Genomic DNA, 16300 nt, shown 5'->3' with positions numbered 1-16300 from the left:
CATTTCCAGTGGCAGCCATATATGCCCAAAACTTTATGCTGCTGCCTGCAACAGATATTTGGCAGATGAAGTGGTATGCCAGTTATTTTTCTCTCTCTCATCCATCCACAATGACTAAGAATATTACCTCACAAAAGCTAATACATGTTTTGATATTTTTGAGTGCTTCTGAATGAATGATGAAGATGCTGAAGGACAGTAAATAGAGGGAGAAACATGCAAACTATACAGGGACTTTGGTAAACCAATCCAAACATAGCACTAACTGTTTTGGAGATGACACAGTGCTGTATTTTGTCAAAAACACTTTAATTGGCAATTTAAAGGCAGTGGCACTGCACAGGTTAAATTCTGGCATCTCTCCTCTCCTTTACCCACTTTCTCTCCTCTGAAGAATAACTGAGAGTAAATACTGAACCATTTACTGAACATTAATGGAATAAACAGTGGTGTAGTTCATAGAACTAACGACCAGATTTACTGTAAAGTTAAGTAAACAATGAATTTGTCAAAATGAAATTATAATTGGGAAATGTTATTTCACAGCTGCAGTGGGAGGTAGCTTTCCAAAGGTATAGCTTGATCAATGTGTACAAAGCATCAGTGCTTACAGTACAATTGCCCATGTTACCTGCTAGTCGAACGATGAAACAATATAAATTCCCATGTCAAAAGAAGTCTGTACCAGCCGGTCATGGCCTGTGCCATGTCAGCTGTTGTATTTCTATGATCAGTATCTTTATGTTCTAGCTGTTTCGATGTTCTTGGATTGAAATTACCTGTGTCGAGTTTAGTCTTCACCTGTATCTCGTTTGCCCCTCATTATGTCCCTTTTTAAGTTCCTTCTGCCCTAGTGCTTCCTGTCCATCATTGTTTTATGTTGACATTTGTGTTTATGTGATATCCCTGTTTCATGTTTACTAAGTCTGCGGATTAAAGAACCTTTCTTAAAGACGTCTCTGCCCCTGTGACCTGCAACCTCCCTGAATAATGTTAGAGTCTATAGAACACAGTCATGTATGTGGTGTTTAACATTTCATTCTGCCTTTTTTGGAACTGGAACAATCTTAGTGGACTCTTAATTTGTTGGCATTTGTCAAGGGTATTTCAATTGCTACAGGACTATGTAAGACCAATGCCAAGAATTTGTTAAACCTATTTGTCTAATGCCCACATTTAACTGGACACTGGATCGACAATGTGGATCACCACCAAACTGAACACACTGATCTCAATAAACAAGCGGCTCATTGTGGGCTCATCAATACACAGTGACGGGTGTTATTCCCAGTCCTGATCATGGCATTGATGGATCACCATTTTAGACCAACATGCATAGCTGCTTATGAATCAGTATAGAAAAAGCAAACAGGGGTCAGAGGTTACACTTCACAGGCGGGTCCCTGCTGCTTTCCCTTCTTGTGCCATGGTCTTCTGTCATGCTAAGTTGTGATGGATGAGGAAGTCGTTTCTCGAATGTGGGCCTGTGTCAGTGTATGGTCTACACATGGGAGAGATAAAAGCTCTTATTATGCATAGGAATTAATTTAATTTAGTTGACATTTTGCAGGCGGCATTATCATTTCTTGTTCTAATCGGTCATTCTAGTAAAGAATGTATTAATCTTAAAAGTAACTCGTGGGCAATCGAGAAACAAAGACAATACTGTATGTGAAAGTACTTCTGTATTATCTAAAAACATTTGTTCTTATTTTTAATTCAAACCAGATTACATTATTTATATTAAATATTAAACTTTATTTTAATTGTTCCAAAGCTTTTAGCATTAGTTAATTATTAGTTAATAATTCATGTTGACATACTAAAAGCCTGCTTTGCTTAGACACAAAATGTGTTTTGACTTTGGAGTAAAGAAACGTCACAACTCTGACTCACTCACAAACCCCTAGAGGAGTATTTTTAGCTATTTCACCTTCAGATGTTTAAAATAAAATAGATAAATAACCCCATACAGTTTACCATGAATCACCTTTAAGCATATCCACAGGGCACATTGCATTCTGCATTGCAGTCATTTGATGGAGGCAAGGCCTAGGGCCATATTTATCATCCATATTCATAATCAGATATTAGTTATGAAAACATTGTTTGATTGTTGACAGTTTCTTTTTATGTATTTAGAATACATTGGAAAGCTATCAGTAAAATATTATGCATACATTAATTAACCTATATTAAACACCAATGGTGATTCTCTAATTATTTTGGTATTTTGAAATTAGAAATGGTTTACAATTACATAGCGGATGTTTTTTAATGCCGTAGTTACACAGATCAAATGAAACAGACCATCTTTAAAAAGGTTGGAATCAAATATTTTACCAATTTTAGAAAGTTTCAGTTTTCATCACAATAAGAATCTTAGAACTCTTTGACAGCAACTGTCCATAAAACAACATCCCAAAAGAGTGTGATGTTTAATTTAACATCACACTACTAAGGTCACTATAGTGTTAAATAAAACAAGTGTCATGGAGATATGACCTCATGGGTGAATAAGACTTCCGGATTGCAGGTTCCTGTTTGTCACGTTTCACTTCTCAGTTGTAATTATGCTGTGCCGCAGCAGACAGACACACACACACACACACACACACACAGACAATAGAATGCAAACAGTGTTTCATATGAACCAATATTGTGTTTCCAACAAGACGTACCCTCCAGTGATGTGCTGGCACCTGGAGTCTGAGAGAGGACAGAGAGGACAGAGAGATACTGTAATTAATCCCATTGCTTATACAATATTAATTAACTGTCAAAGTCACAGGAGTATCCTGACTCCTCACCAGTTTTGTCTTTATATGGACACGCAGTATTCAGTTTGCATTCATACAGTATTGTTCAGTTGTCCTTCATTAACAGAATATTAGAACATGCTTCATAAATGTCAGAAGGAAAACAATGAAATAGCAATACATGCAGGACGAGACAGTCAATGTTTTAAATAGGTTAAAAAATATATTGTTTGATTTTTTTAGATAGGGCTATGTACTAAGAACTCTGAAGCAGATATACTTGTACAGAAGTCAATGTACACGTAGTATAATGAGAAATGTCTGTGGAGTAAGAGTGGAAGTGTATTCGACGAAGAGGCCGTCTGACCCCACCAAGTCTCCAACACACCCTTGGTGATGTTAATCAGTGTCTTGGGTAACATTTTCTTCTCTATAGATCTGGAACACCAGGTGTGGGCCATCAGCCCCATCCTCCTGAGCTCACCTGGAGAGGTGTGAAACTCTGAGGAAACTGGAGTGTAACTAAATGCATTATCTTGTGGACATTTATCTGTAGTGTTTGGATTTCCCCAGTTCCCCATAAAGGGTAGACTAGGCTGATGTGCTTTACTGTACTGTATGGGGTATGGGTCAAACTTCACAAAAACATTGTAGAAATGATTGTCCTTGTTGGATGTCAGACAACAGCTGACGGCAACACCCTGTCAATTCGATAGTTTTGCATTGATATAGTTCATTGTGTTTGCCAATGTAAAGAAATGCTATTTTCTATTTGGGGGAGTGTTTATGATACATCTGATTTTAAGATAAATAGCAATGTCTCCAAAAAGTTATTTGAGTTTGTTGCGGTCTTGGTCACCTCTGTATAACGAGACCAATTTTTCATATAGGCTAGCTTGTCCCTTTGCGCACCTGTAGTACTGTATTCACATGTTTTCGATCATGCGTTATTGAACTGCATGTGAACTGGCACCAAACAGGTCTGCAGCAGCCTGCAACCCTTGATGTCTGCAGGCAAATCATTGCTAGCTAGCTAATAAGCACGGCACTATCTTAAGTGGTCATGATCTGTTCGATTATACATCTGACATAACTCATTAGAGTACAGACTGCTGTAATATTACATTCATATATATTACCAAGATAAAGACTTGGTTAGCTAGGCTTGGTACCTACACTAGCTTATTTAGCCAAAGTTAACATTGTGATGTGATGGACACGAAAGTTTTCATTGTGGCCAGAAACTTTACAGTACATGAAAATGCATTTTACAGTTTTGACAAGTACCCACAGCCATTGATGTCAATACTATGGGTATCCAGAATAAACCTGACTGAGCAAAGTTAATGTTAGCCATCTAGTTAACTACCCAGCCAGTTAGCTAACGTGTTGGCTAGCTAACTAAGCACACCAGTGTGGAAATAAGCTGTAACATGTATGGATGTATCAATCACATTGCTTTTATTTCTTATTTTAGCCTTTGTAGACTAATTTCAACCTAATAATTTCTGTTATAATCAGTAAAGTAATTTAAGCTAGTAACGTAGTTTTACGTCTATAAAACAATGCTCTGCTGTGGCCTACAAAAAAAAAATCATTTATATTATTTTCTCATTTTATGTTTGGAGAACATTGGACAGTCTAAGGTCTCGGTCTTGTTTTTTTGTGTTCAAAGTGGTTTTGGTCTTGCAATGGTCTTGCAATGGGCTCCAAGGTTTGGGTCTTGGTCTTGGTCTGGATCTCCGGGGTTGTGGTCGTGACTCCATCTCTGAATTACACACACATAAGTAAATCAAAACAACCAGACTTGGAGTCCTTGAGTCCTGGAATTCTCTAAGCAGTTTGGTTAGGCCCAGGAACATATGACATTCTAGTCATCCCTGAGTCGTTGGGCATAATTAAATATCTGTTAGAGCCAGGAACACACGACATTTTACTGTATGGTTCGTGTTAAACGACCTACACCTTATGGGCGCTTATGATAACATATAGGCACATACACATATAATCGAAGTGACCAAAATGATCCTCTCTGAGTTCCAGTGTGGCTACACCATCCCTTGTCTTCTGGACTTGACTGATGAGGAGCATTGAGGATAATATAGGCCGTGAAACATATGACCTTTTAAATGTTTGGCTTGTGACGAAACATTAGCTACCTTTTCTAAAAACTTCCAGCATATCATGGTCATTGAGGTTTGCGTATGTTTACAAACAATATGGAGTCAGATTATTAGATATTAAATTATCATGCAGGTCATAGATTCTCCTTTTCTGCAATAATCTTCCAACCTGTCCACTCAGTAGCATTAAAAGGGGTTTACCTTATTCCCCCATAATACACACATACTATATTTACATTAAATCAGCAAAACAAAACATCATCATGCAGCTTAAAAAATGCAACAGATCTGCATTTCATTTTTTAGAATGTGTTGACACGAGCAGCCTAATTATTTCATGGCGTGGCCTCTGCCTCCCACGCACTTTAAGCTCACGATCTGGACAACGTTCTGTGCATGCTTTATTTTAAACGCACACTGTCTACACACCATACTGTAACTCCTCCACATTTGATTGGTTGGTTAAACAGTGTAGAAGAGAACCAATCAGATGTTTTCTTCTTCTCTCAAGTCAGGAGAAGGTAGGAAATGGTGCTTGGCTGTATAATTTAATCTGCAACATTAGGTAACTGTTAATTGTTGAACAGTTTAGGAGTTAAGTAGGGGCATGTTTTCTCTGTTCATTTGGCAACACAACTCAGGTTCCAGAAAATGTGGAAGCACAGCCACTTAATACTTTTATCGACAAAAGAGCTGATCTGATTGGTCTAAAAGAAAATATTTGTAAAACAACCTCTGATTTGGACTATCTGTGTTAATGCAGCCTTAGAGCGGGAATTAATTATCCCCATTTATTCAGTAAAGGATTGTGGAGCTGCCATGACTACAACCAAGAGCTTCCTCAACAAAACTTGTACTGGCAGGTGTCTGAATTCACACAAACAGGCCAAACCACACACAAGATAACCTCAGATGGGTATGTGCTTTAAACATGGTATAAATAGCCAGAAGAATAGCTGACTTAAATAGTTAGAGAGACAACAACAAACAGACATTAGAATAAAATATTTAAGATTAATATCAATTATACTGCAGCTAGATTGTTAGTATCACGTTCTTTGGTGGGTAGACAAAGCATGAATTCTACTGGTCAGTGAAATGAAGAGCAAATAATTAAGGTAGTGATTGGCGAGCATAATTTAGTTTCACTTGGCCTTTTTTAACTGCACGATTGTATACTTTTAGTGAACTAATGTATTTGACCAACAGACCAAAAGTGTTGTATCGATTGGCATGCTGAAAGTGAACTATTTATGATGGTTGTGCCGAAACCAGATCTGACTTTGCTCAGTTGGTTCCAGCAACAATTTTCCACAGATTGGGTATCAGTCGCACATTCCTTGTCTTTTTGCAATGTTAACATTCTACTAAATGCGATCAGAGTTCATAAAGTTGTCTATTCCCGAGGCACCATCTGGACCGCCCGGCAACATTGTGAAATATTTTGGTTTTAATGTCTGCTCTTTGAACTACCGATGTGCTTCATTCGCATCAATTAGCTCGCTTTGCTGAAGTTGCTAGGAGCTGGAAACGACAAGCCCACCTCCTCTCCTCGCTCTGCCAACAGATCTATGCATTCCGGTACCCCTATGCCCACCGGGTCCATCTCTCTCGCGCGTCCCAATGTGTCCCAATTTAAAAACGAAACACTGCCCGGCACATAAACGATTGCAGCATAAGAACTAGGGACTGAGGCGGTGGGCCTCGTTTTGGGTGTATATTCCCCAAAACGTATTTTCACAATGTATTTTTGCAGTAACAATGGGTGTAAAATCGATCAAAATAAGCTTATTTTTTGTCAAGGTTGGCTAAAATATACCTGTCTCACAGTTTGTGTTAGACACTGATCTAATATGACTTCAATTCTATCTAAATATAGAAATTCCACTGTGTCTCATCCATCCAACACCAACAAAAGTCACAAAAACTGCTATACCATGTAGTCAAAATTATTTTGTCAAACTAGTAAATGAACATCTAGTATATTCTGTTTCTAAGCGAGATTTCTCTGAATCATTTCAAAAACAGATTTAGTCATCAGTCCATTCATCTCTGAATAAAGTCATACAATCTTTTATCATAATAAAAAAAAAGAACCATTATGGCAATTAAAGCAATATGTTAACCTCAAACAGGGGTTTTCCTTGCCTTCTGGTAAAGAAAAAAAAGACTGATCACTTTGATATTACATGACGTGTGGTCTGTCGCTCAGGTCGAATTTCACGAACTGAAACTTGTCTAAAGAATTTCCATACATGACATTTTTACGATCAATTTTTTTTGTTTTACCATATGAAAAATGGCGGTGTGCTAGCTAAAAGTTTATATTGATTACTAAAACGTACCGTGTCTTTCCAGTGCTATTACATTTTGAAGTTGAGAGGATTTACTTCTCCGACCACTAGAAACGTTAGCTACTATTTACAGAAAACAGCTGGCTTCACGTGCAAGAGTTACGTTCAAAGCATCAAATGAACATTCTATACAATGTCTATATAATGTGTAAGAAGTGTAGATGTGATGGAAAAGTTGACGAAAGAAAGAAATAACTGAAAAAATATATTGACTAATATATTTATTTACTTGGGGGGGGGGCGAATTAATATTTTAAGGGGGCTAAAGCCCCCTAAAATAGGTCTAGCGACGTCCCTGGTACCCATCATGCTTTGCAATTTGTACATTTTGTGTCCTGAGAAACCAGAGCAACCTACAGTATTGGAATGAATGTAAATCTAAAAACAACAAGCATGCCACAGTAAAACATGTTTGTTTCATCAATAATATTCAACCTTAGTGTGTTTTTCCTGCTGAAGCTATTCATTATAAAGTCCAAGAAAACAGTCACTGATGAAGTTCTCTTTTTTATTAGTGTTTTTTCTCTTGCCAACCCAGGTGGACAAAACACCCCACACATCTGCCCTGAGTTTACTGTGTGGAGAATTAAATCTATTCATCTGTCAAGCGTTAGTCATCGCCGGTTAGAAGGAGTTTCTTTGATTTGAAAAATCTATACATATATTGTGGAGGCATGTCTCTGAGGGCACTGTGTAGTGAAAAGAAAATGTAGCATCCGACAAGTGAATCCCTCTATTTAGTGCTACTTTTATTTCCTTATGCCAGAAGAGGAAAATAAAACTAAAAGGTGTATGTCTCAAGCTCACCTCTGGACTATAATAAGCACTTTTCTATGCCCATCCTTTATCTATACTCATCCTTTATCTATGCTCATCCTTTATCCATGCCTATCCTTTTTCTATTCTCAATCTTGGCACGGCATTTCCTACCATATGCACACTTTGGAGTGATAGGGGAGTATTTGGAGGTCAGAATTATAGGAGGCTTTATCTATCTGAGGGGGCTGTTGAAGCACTGCATACACTAAAGGTGCACAGTAACTAGTGAGAAACGAGGATTAGGGAAAAGGGGAGATTATATATATTAAAAAAGAAAGAGAGGATACAAAGAGTAAACAAACAGATCAACCGAGGAGACAATTTGTGTAAAAGATGTTGCAACTCAGTAAGATTGATTTAAGTCACTGCCGATTCACAAACATATGACTGCCAACACACTGATAACACAGTTTACATACAAAAACCATTAAAATACATAGATATAACATATCTCATCCACACACACAATCATACCTATATACACAATAAACTATTGCTTTACAAACCCACACCCAGATCACACTGCAACCAACAACCGGGCTGGAAAGTTAGCCTCTCTCGTTTTCAGAGAAAATAATATATAATTGTATTAATCACAAATACATCAGGTGTAAACATTGTCAGTGAAGTGCTTGCAGACGAGCTCATTCTCAACAACGCAGTAAAAAATGAAAATGAAAGTTAGATATTATAAGATAGCAATGAAGGGATATAAACCTAATGACATTCCAGTAGATTGAGAGAAATAGAGAGAAAAAGGTAAGACCTGAAGGAAGGGAAAGAGGTGGGAGGGGGTAAGAGAGATGGAAAGGAAAGAGAAAGAGGGGATGGAGAGGCGGAGTACAGAGAAGACAGTAACGGAGAGTGTGGGGAGCCTCACTGTGCTTGAGCAATCCATGGGAATCAGGAAATACTTTGGGATCCTGACTTAACAGACAAAACAGAAAAGGAGGGATTGTGTTCATTCATATTAATGTAGACTTGCCAGCTGACCACAAAGAGAAATGCAGATAAAGAAGCCTGTCCTTCACAAGGACTCCAAGATCGATATGAGCTCATCTCTGCGTTCAACCAAATACATTCTTAAAATCCTCCTTCTTAATCATCCCTCTTTCTGTCTAGATGGAAACTTTGACAGGTTGGTTCTCAACAGGTGAAAGGGTTTTTGACGAAATAGGGAGGGAAGACTGAATCAAACCAAATGTACCATAGGAGAGATATCACTGGAAACTGCAGACTCGAAAATGTACTATGGAGCTATCCAGGTGCTTACGTGTGTTGAGTGTACTTTTCTTTGTGAATTCTTCAAAAGGTAAAGACTCTTGAAATTCTCTCTTTGAATTTTTTATCATTGACATGCATGATAGACTTGACTTTACAGTGTGAATAATTTTCATTATGTAATGATTAAACTTGTAACCAATATCAATTATACGATATAAAACCTACATAATATGCATTTTTATTCACTGTGACTTTCACTGAGAAATTTTAATTATGGCTTATGTTCACTTGAAGCCTGGTTTTGAGAGATGGATTCTCTGTTGGTCTTGTGGGGTGCAGTTATTGTGACACAGTTGGAATATGCTGGGTCCTACCTTAATGACAAAAAAAGATAACCTAATGAAGGTAAATGGATGAATGAATTCAAACATACCACAGCAATGTCTATCTAGTGTCTTTATTCAGGGTTTTATTTTATAATCCTTATTCTGTGACCAAACACTTATCTTCAAAAGTGAAAGCATTCTCATGAGGGTGTAACCCAGGTAGTATTTGTTATAATATATACACAGTATAGGCTTCAAATCAACACGAGCCATCATTAAAATATACATATATACATTTTTATGTTTTATTACTCATCATAACTTTTCTACATCATTTTTGAAGATGGGGAAATCTGGGGCAAAAGATGGGGCAATTATTTTTGCTGAAGTACTGTAGCAGTGGGCTGAATGTACACCCATGCTGCAGTGGTATATGTGTATTTGAATTGAAAATGTTTTAAAGCTCTCTCTGTGGCATTTTGAGGAGGAGGCACAATTACCAGGCAAAGATCAACCCTATTATTTCCTCTAGTAAGTGGTTATTTTCAAGGTGCACAGATCCCAAACGTAGAGGAGGTTGGAGAACATGAAGCGAGTTCTCAGCCACACTTTTTTTCTGTTTCAACTGAAGTCAATGAACTAATTAGACGAGACCCAGTTGCTCTGTCATGGCTGTCTGCTGGAGCTCAACTTCCTTATGTAGACTGATCTTTCAATTGATTGCCAATGTTAAATGGCCACAGCTGACTACCTTCAAAGAGTATCCAGCCTTTTTGATACACATGTGTGAATGAATAAAAGTCCACTTTGTTTAAAACTTCCTTATCTGATGTTGCCAGAAAATTCCCAAAACACTTTCATGTTCTTTAAAACAACTGAGAACACAAGGTTGTATAAACATTGTGGGGAGGTTCCCCCCAATTCCTTTGATGTTGCAAGGATACTGACAGAACTGCTTGATATACCTTCATGTTTGAAAATAATTTATTAAATTGACACATTTCAACAACAATGCTGGTAATTGTGAATCCAAACACTGACTTGGTACCGACATCTCTGTGAATACCCATTAATTAAAAATGCTTTCAGTCAATATATGCAGAAAAAGAAAGGAGGCAAAAACATTGTAAGGTCTCCCTTTGGAATGTGTTGCCATTACCTTAATGCCTTGGTCAGGAGCCTCAGTAAAAGTGGCTTATATTTCAAAGTATGTTCTCTTCTCGACCCTTAGTGTTTCGTCCTGTCCAGCAATGGTTTTACTAGCATCACTGGATTCATAATATTTTCCTTGTTTAATAAACCCCTGCTGGAGAGAACCTCCAAGCACCTCTGGGTTTATTCGAGATGCTCAGATGTTTGGCAGTGTTCCTCACATCTTCCAGTGGAAGTATAGTTCAATAGGGTTATTTAATGTGCTGACATGACTTAAAGGGATAGTTCGTCCAAAAATCATATTTCGGTTACAGTCCCCTTGCTCCCAATTTGTCCTTCAGGCACATAGTCATTTTTTTAAAACAATACATTATTCATCTCTGTCTGAGTCAGTCATTAGCATTACTAGCATCGTACAAATTATGGAAAAAGTACGTACAGTGCACCTATCACAAGCTGCATTGCAAGCGGAAAACTACTCTAGTTAGTTCAAAATAAGACAACGTGTTGTCTACCTCAAATAACATGACAATGTGGTATTCCTCGAAAAAACGTTTTAATTTAAACTATATCAATCTAAATTCAAATAAACTGATACTTCCTGTGTTACCGGTCAGTTTTATTCACAATTGTATCAATCCACGCATTCATTCAGGAAGAGTAAGTTAGTATTCACTAGCTAGAAAGCAAGTTACCTATTCGTGTTTGATATTCACCTATTCATGTTTGATATTAACGTCACCCCCAACCAGAATTTCCTGATCGAGACAATATACCCCTCATTCATGAAACGTGCATACGATCTTAAAATGGTCATACGACTGAGCTGGTATTCATCAATATTACCTTCTTGTCATATACTTACGATTAAACCCACGTCTGGTCGGAGACCGTGTAAACCAGCGTCAAAAAATAAGGCCATGCTTGATTCGCCTTAAGACCGTCGTTATCACGCAAAACAATCGTAACCGACTCAATAACAATTATAATTATAGGTAATATAAAATGACGAGGAACATAACACATACAAACGTACCGCAATATCAAATATTGTAATACTAGACTAATAATGTATTATTTATTTAACTTTATTCTGCATTTTCTCTCTTGTTGTTTATGCGTTTGTACGGTTTGAAATGCCTATGTAATGCGCTAGACAAACTTGCTTTTCCTAAGTCACTGGGCTGTATCGGCATACTTGGAGATCGAAATAGTAATTATACTTTCGGTGACTGGCATCTTGATTAGCTAACATGTCTTAAATTGACAAGAGAGTGGATACATAAACCAATGGTTCTGGGTCGAGCAGATACCCGAATGATGGCGGAGCTTGCTCTTGGACTTTGGTTCTGGGCTGAGACGCGAATGTGTTTCATAACTGCCCTGATTTCGTCATGGAGAATGACGAATGGTTAATTCGTTAGTCCCGTTTCAGGCTATACTTTATGTTGAAACCTGTCAATTCATAGGTTGCTGATAGCCACACCCCCATACATTTGGGTGTGTCATGTGTAATAAGGACAGGTGCATTATAATATAATAGCAAAGAAGTACTTACGATCTGTCTTGTCTCCACGAGTTGAACTGGGTAACTTGATGGAATTGCATTCGCCTTTAGTCCTCTTCAAAGTGAACGTGTGTTACAATCCTCTGTATTCAAATGTTTCTCGCAAAAAAATGTATGTCTCGTTGGAAGTTGCTCGATTGATTATCACAATACGAATTGGAAGAGGCAGAGGTATTGTCCTAATTGCAGAGTGTGTAATTAACTCAATATCCACGAGCAGGCAAACCAGCAAGCGGAATACATCGATACAAACAAAGGATATCCAAAAGTTTATTTTTTAAACGCACCGAGTAACACACAGCGATATCCAGCACAATTAAATTATTGTGACATGGCACATGACATCTACGTAGTAAGAATTAAGAAATATATAAAGCGAAAATATAGCAATAATATACCTAAACTATAGCAGCAATTTTAAAAAGCTATGTGAAGCAACCTATCTTCACAGCTTGTTGGTTAAAGTTCACACTCACCTTAATGAAATCACTGTCAAAGAAAGCCATGTGTATGTGGCTATAGGAAACAGTTTGCTAGTGCCCGTTTAAAGTTCAGCCAATTCTGCTGGATGTTTCGTCAGTGTACAATTAAAAATTATATGCTACCGCTACAGAAAGTAGTTTGAAGTGTTTTGGAGTAGTTTTCGGCTTGCAATGCAGTTTGCGATAGCAGTATGAAAAGTTTCCATTCATGATTTTGGATGATGCTAATAATGCTAATTACAAACTGGGACAGAGCTGAATAATATTTGGCCTTCTGAAACATCTCTTGGTAAGTGAAATAAAAAAAATAAAAATGAAATTTGAACGAACTACGCTTTCAAGTTCCTGTACACAGTCACGTCCATTCACTTTCACCATATTTTTCTCAGAAATTCGGGAATAAACCTCATCACCGCAACTCACAGAAGACTCTGGAAAGTCTGTGTGGAGATGTGTTCCCCCATGCACGTCAGAACCAATTCTGGTTATTGTCATTCTGCTCGCTTAGTCACAAAGCCTAGATCGTGATCCTAACACGCACAAGGGAAAAACGTATCTTTTGATTGAACTCACAGGCAGCATAAGCCCCCACAAGCAGTTTGTTTTTCAATTGAATTGTTCACGTTATAGGTCACATTAAAAGTGGAAAACGTTCGGACATGATTTATCTTTGTCTCATTCTTTTACTTCACAAAAACCTGGCATTTTAACAGGGGTGTATAGACTTTTTATATCCACAGTATCTGTTCATACAAGGTCCCACACTTAACAGTGCATGTCCAAGGAACTCTCTGTAGACCTCTGAGATATAGACCCGGGGAAGGTCATACAAAAATGTATAAAGACCTGAAAGTTTCTACGAACATGTTTGGCTTTATCACGGGAAGAAGTTTGGAACCACCAAGATTATTTTGTCCAGTTACTACAGCCAGCCATCCAGACAAAAAGCATCTTACAGGGAGGTCGTTGAAGAACACCTGATCCAGAGTGCACAGGACCTTAGACTGAGGGCGAAGTTTTATCTTTGAAGCTCACAGCCAAGACAATCCCGGAGTGGCTTCGGGCCAAGTTAGTGAATGTCCTTGAGTTGCCTGTCGAAGCCCACGCCTTAACACTTTTGAACATCTGCTGAGAAAACCTGTTGATTGCAGTTCAACATTCCGCATCCAATCTGACAGAGCTTGAATGGATATACAAGGAAGAATGTTAGAAACTACCCAAATCGAGATGTGCAAAGTTGGTAGAGGCATACCCAAGAAGATTAATAAATTGGCTACATTTCCTAAAAACTTGTTTTTCCTTCATCATGAGGTACTGTGCATAGATTGATGACAGTCTATGACAAAGAAAAAATGTTGAGAAAGTGAAGGTGTCTGAATACTTTCTGAAGGCACTGTATAGCAGTGACTATTGTAGTCTACCACATGAACTATAGAGTGGACTAAGTCCTTGGCTATATCCGGCTAGGGACCATTGGGTAATGATGTAGATCCCACATGTTTGAATTTAATTCATTATTTTTGTTATTTGCCAAAATTAATCTATGGAGCCACCACTAGGGTTTATTTGAAATGGAATCCTAAATTAAAACTATTTATAAAACTCATTAGTATACTTCCTTTAATGTATGCCAAATTCATATGTAAAGAATGAAACATCCTTGAATTAGTGGAAAACTATCAATGTTTTGGAGTCCATCTGTTTGCTTTATTAACTCATAAAAGACATGCTTAATTAGCAAGGTTATTATTAAAGCAACATATTGATACAATTTTGTTCAATGGCCCTTATTCATTAAACTTTCCCAGAAAATATCTCAGAATCAAACGTGGAAAGTGACATACGATCATTTCCAAGTGTGATTTATGAAACTGTCAAACCCCTACGAAATTAGCATGATGTCATAGCAGATTGATAAATCAGATTAACCTAATTCATCATCAAATAATCATTCATCATTCTCCATGAAAAAATCGTTGCAGTCACGGAATACTCTTTCGCGTGTTAGCCAACAGCCAAGGTCCTTGAGAAGAGCCACCTCTACCATTATTAGGGAAAATGCTCAATTCACAACCTCTGGTGTTTTTGTAATCTCACTAGTCAATTTAAGATCTAATTGTGATGCCAGCCATCGAAATTATAATGACCATATCTCCAAGTATGTCTATACTATAACCATGAGTGACATTAAGTTTAAGTTTATTTCTCTAGCGCATTAGGCTATATAGCCACACAAAGACGATTCAAACCTTACAAACACATGAACAACAGAAATAAGACATGAAAAATGCAGCAAAGTGAAAGGAATAAATCCCACATTAATGAGGTAGTGATAAAATATTTAAAATGTTGGCACGTTTGAATGTGCTATATCCCTTGTCAGCTTATTTTATATTATCTTTTATTATTATTCTGGTTGTTACTGAGGCTGTTATGATTGTTGTTTTTCATGTTGATGGTCTAATTGCGAATCAAGCATTCTTATTTTTTTACCTTGGTGTACATGGTCACCGATCAGACATGAGTTAGAGCATAAGGCACAACAAAAATAATATTGATAAATACCAGCTCTGTTGGTGAAATGATCGTGTTTCATGAGTGAGGGCCAACGTCTACATAAATTATGCAGGCACCCAGCAGGTTTCAAGACTGACAGAAGGGGGCAGATCAGAACAGCAATCAATTGCATCAACCTTTTATATTTTGGTTGCTGTAATCCACAATCCACAGTACAAACATAAAAAGTAATATAAAAAAATAATTAATAATAGAAATTGGCCAACATTAGTAAATCCAAATATCATATTCCTATACAGTAGTTAAAAATCACAGTACACATTGTCAATTACAGATCTACCAACATCTTTCCACAATTTCATGGAGTAAATACAGTGCCAAAATAAATTAGATTACACTGTACACAGTGTTAGTATTACATTTAAACAAAAAATATTTAACAGGGCAATATTGATGCAAAATTTTAAAAGACATTTCTGACTTTTTTTCACCAACATATATTTGTAGGAAAGAGTCCACACGTTCAGCCAACGTATGTCCATGACATTAGTATTCCAGAAAGTATATACAGTCAATACTGCTACAAATTCCTTTTGAAATAACAAGCAGATATTTGTATTGGACAACGTATCATTAAAACAAATCTTTCCTATTGGGATATCTGCAGGCTCAATGGAAGGTAGCAAGTTGAACATGTGAATATCTTTGAAAAGTATAAAAATTCCAGAAGGAATAGCATCAAACACAATCACAAATTGTTTAGGAGTTACTGGAATGTTTTAGCATTGAAATTCTTCATAACTGAACAATAAACCATTCTTCTTAAATAATTAGCGAATACCATGCCAAGGCTGGTGTGGTATTCGCCAAGGCAAATCTTCAGAATCAGAGTTTTATTGCCAAGTAAGTTTCACAACAAACAAGGAATTTGTTCTGGCCGTTGGTGCAACTATTAATACAAAAGGAATAAGGGAAGT

General features: G+C 37.3%; 1 long non-coding RNA gene across 1 annotated transcript; it reads right to left on the bottom strand.

The window, feature by feature from the left end:
• Positions 1-361: 361 nt before the first annotated feature.
• LOC109616416 lies at positions 362-3228 on the bottom strand. Its single transcript, XR_002197538.2, has 3 exons — positions 3148-3228; positions 2682-2709; positions 362-1501 (listed from the first exon to the last, which is right to left on the bottom strand). It is a non-coding gene; the product is annotated as an uncharacterized LOC109616416 (long non-coding RNA).
• Positions 3229-16300: the final 13072 nt, after the last annotated feature.

This window comes from Esox lucius, chromosome 12, assembly GCF_011004845.1.
Source record: "Esox lucius isolate fEsoLuc1 chromosome 12, fEsoLuc1.pri, whole genome shotgun sequence".
Classification (NCBI taxonomy): Eukaryota; Metazoa; Chordata; class Actinopteri; order Esociformes; family Esocidae; genus Esox; species Esox lucius.
Note: the sequence above shows the minus strand (reverse complement) of the source record. Positions and strands in the feature narration are given on the sequence as shown.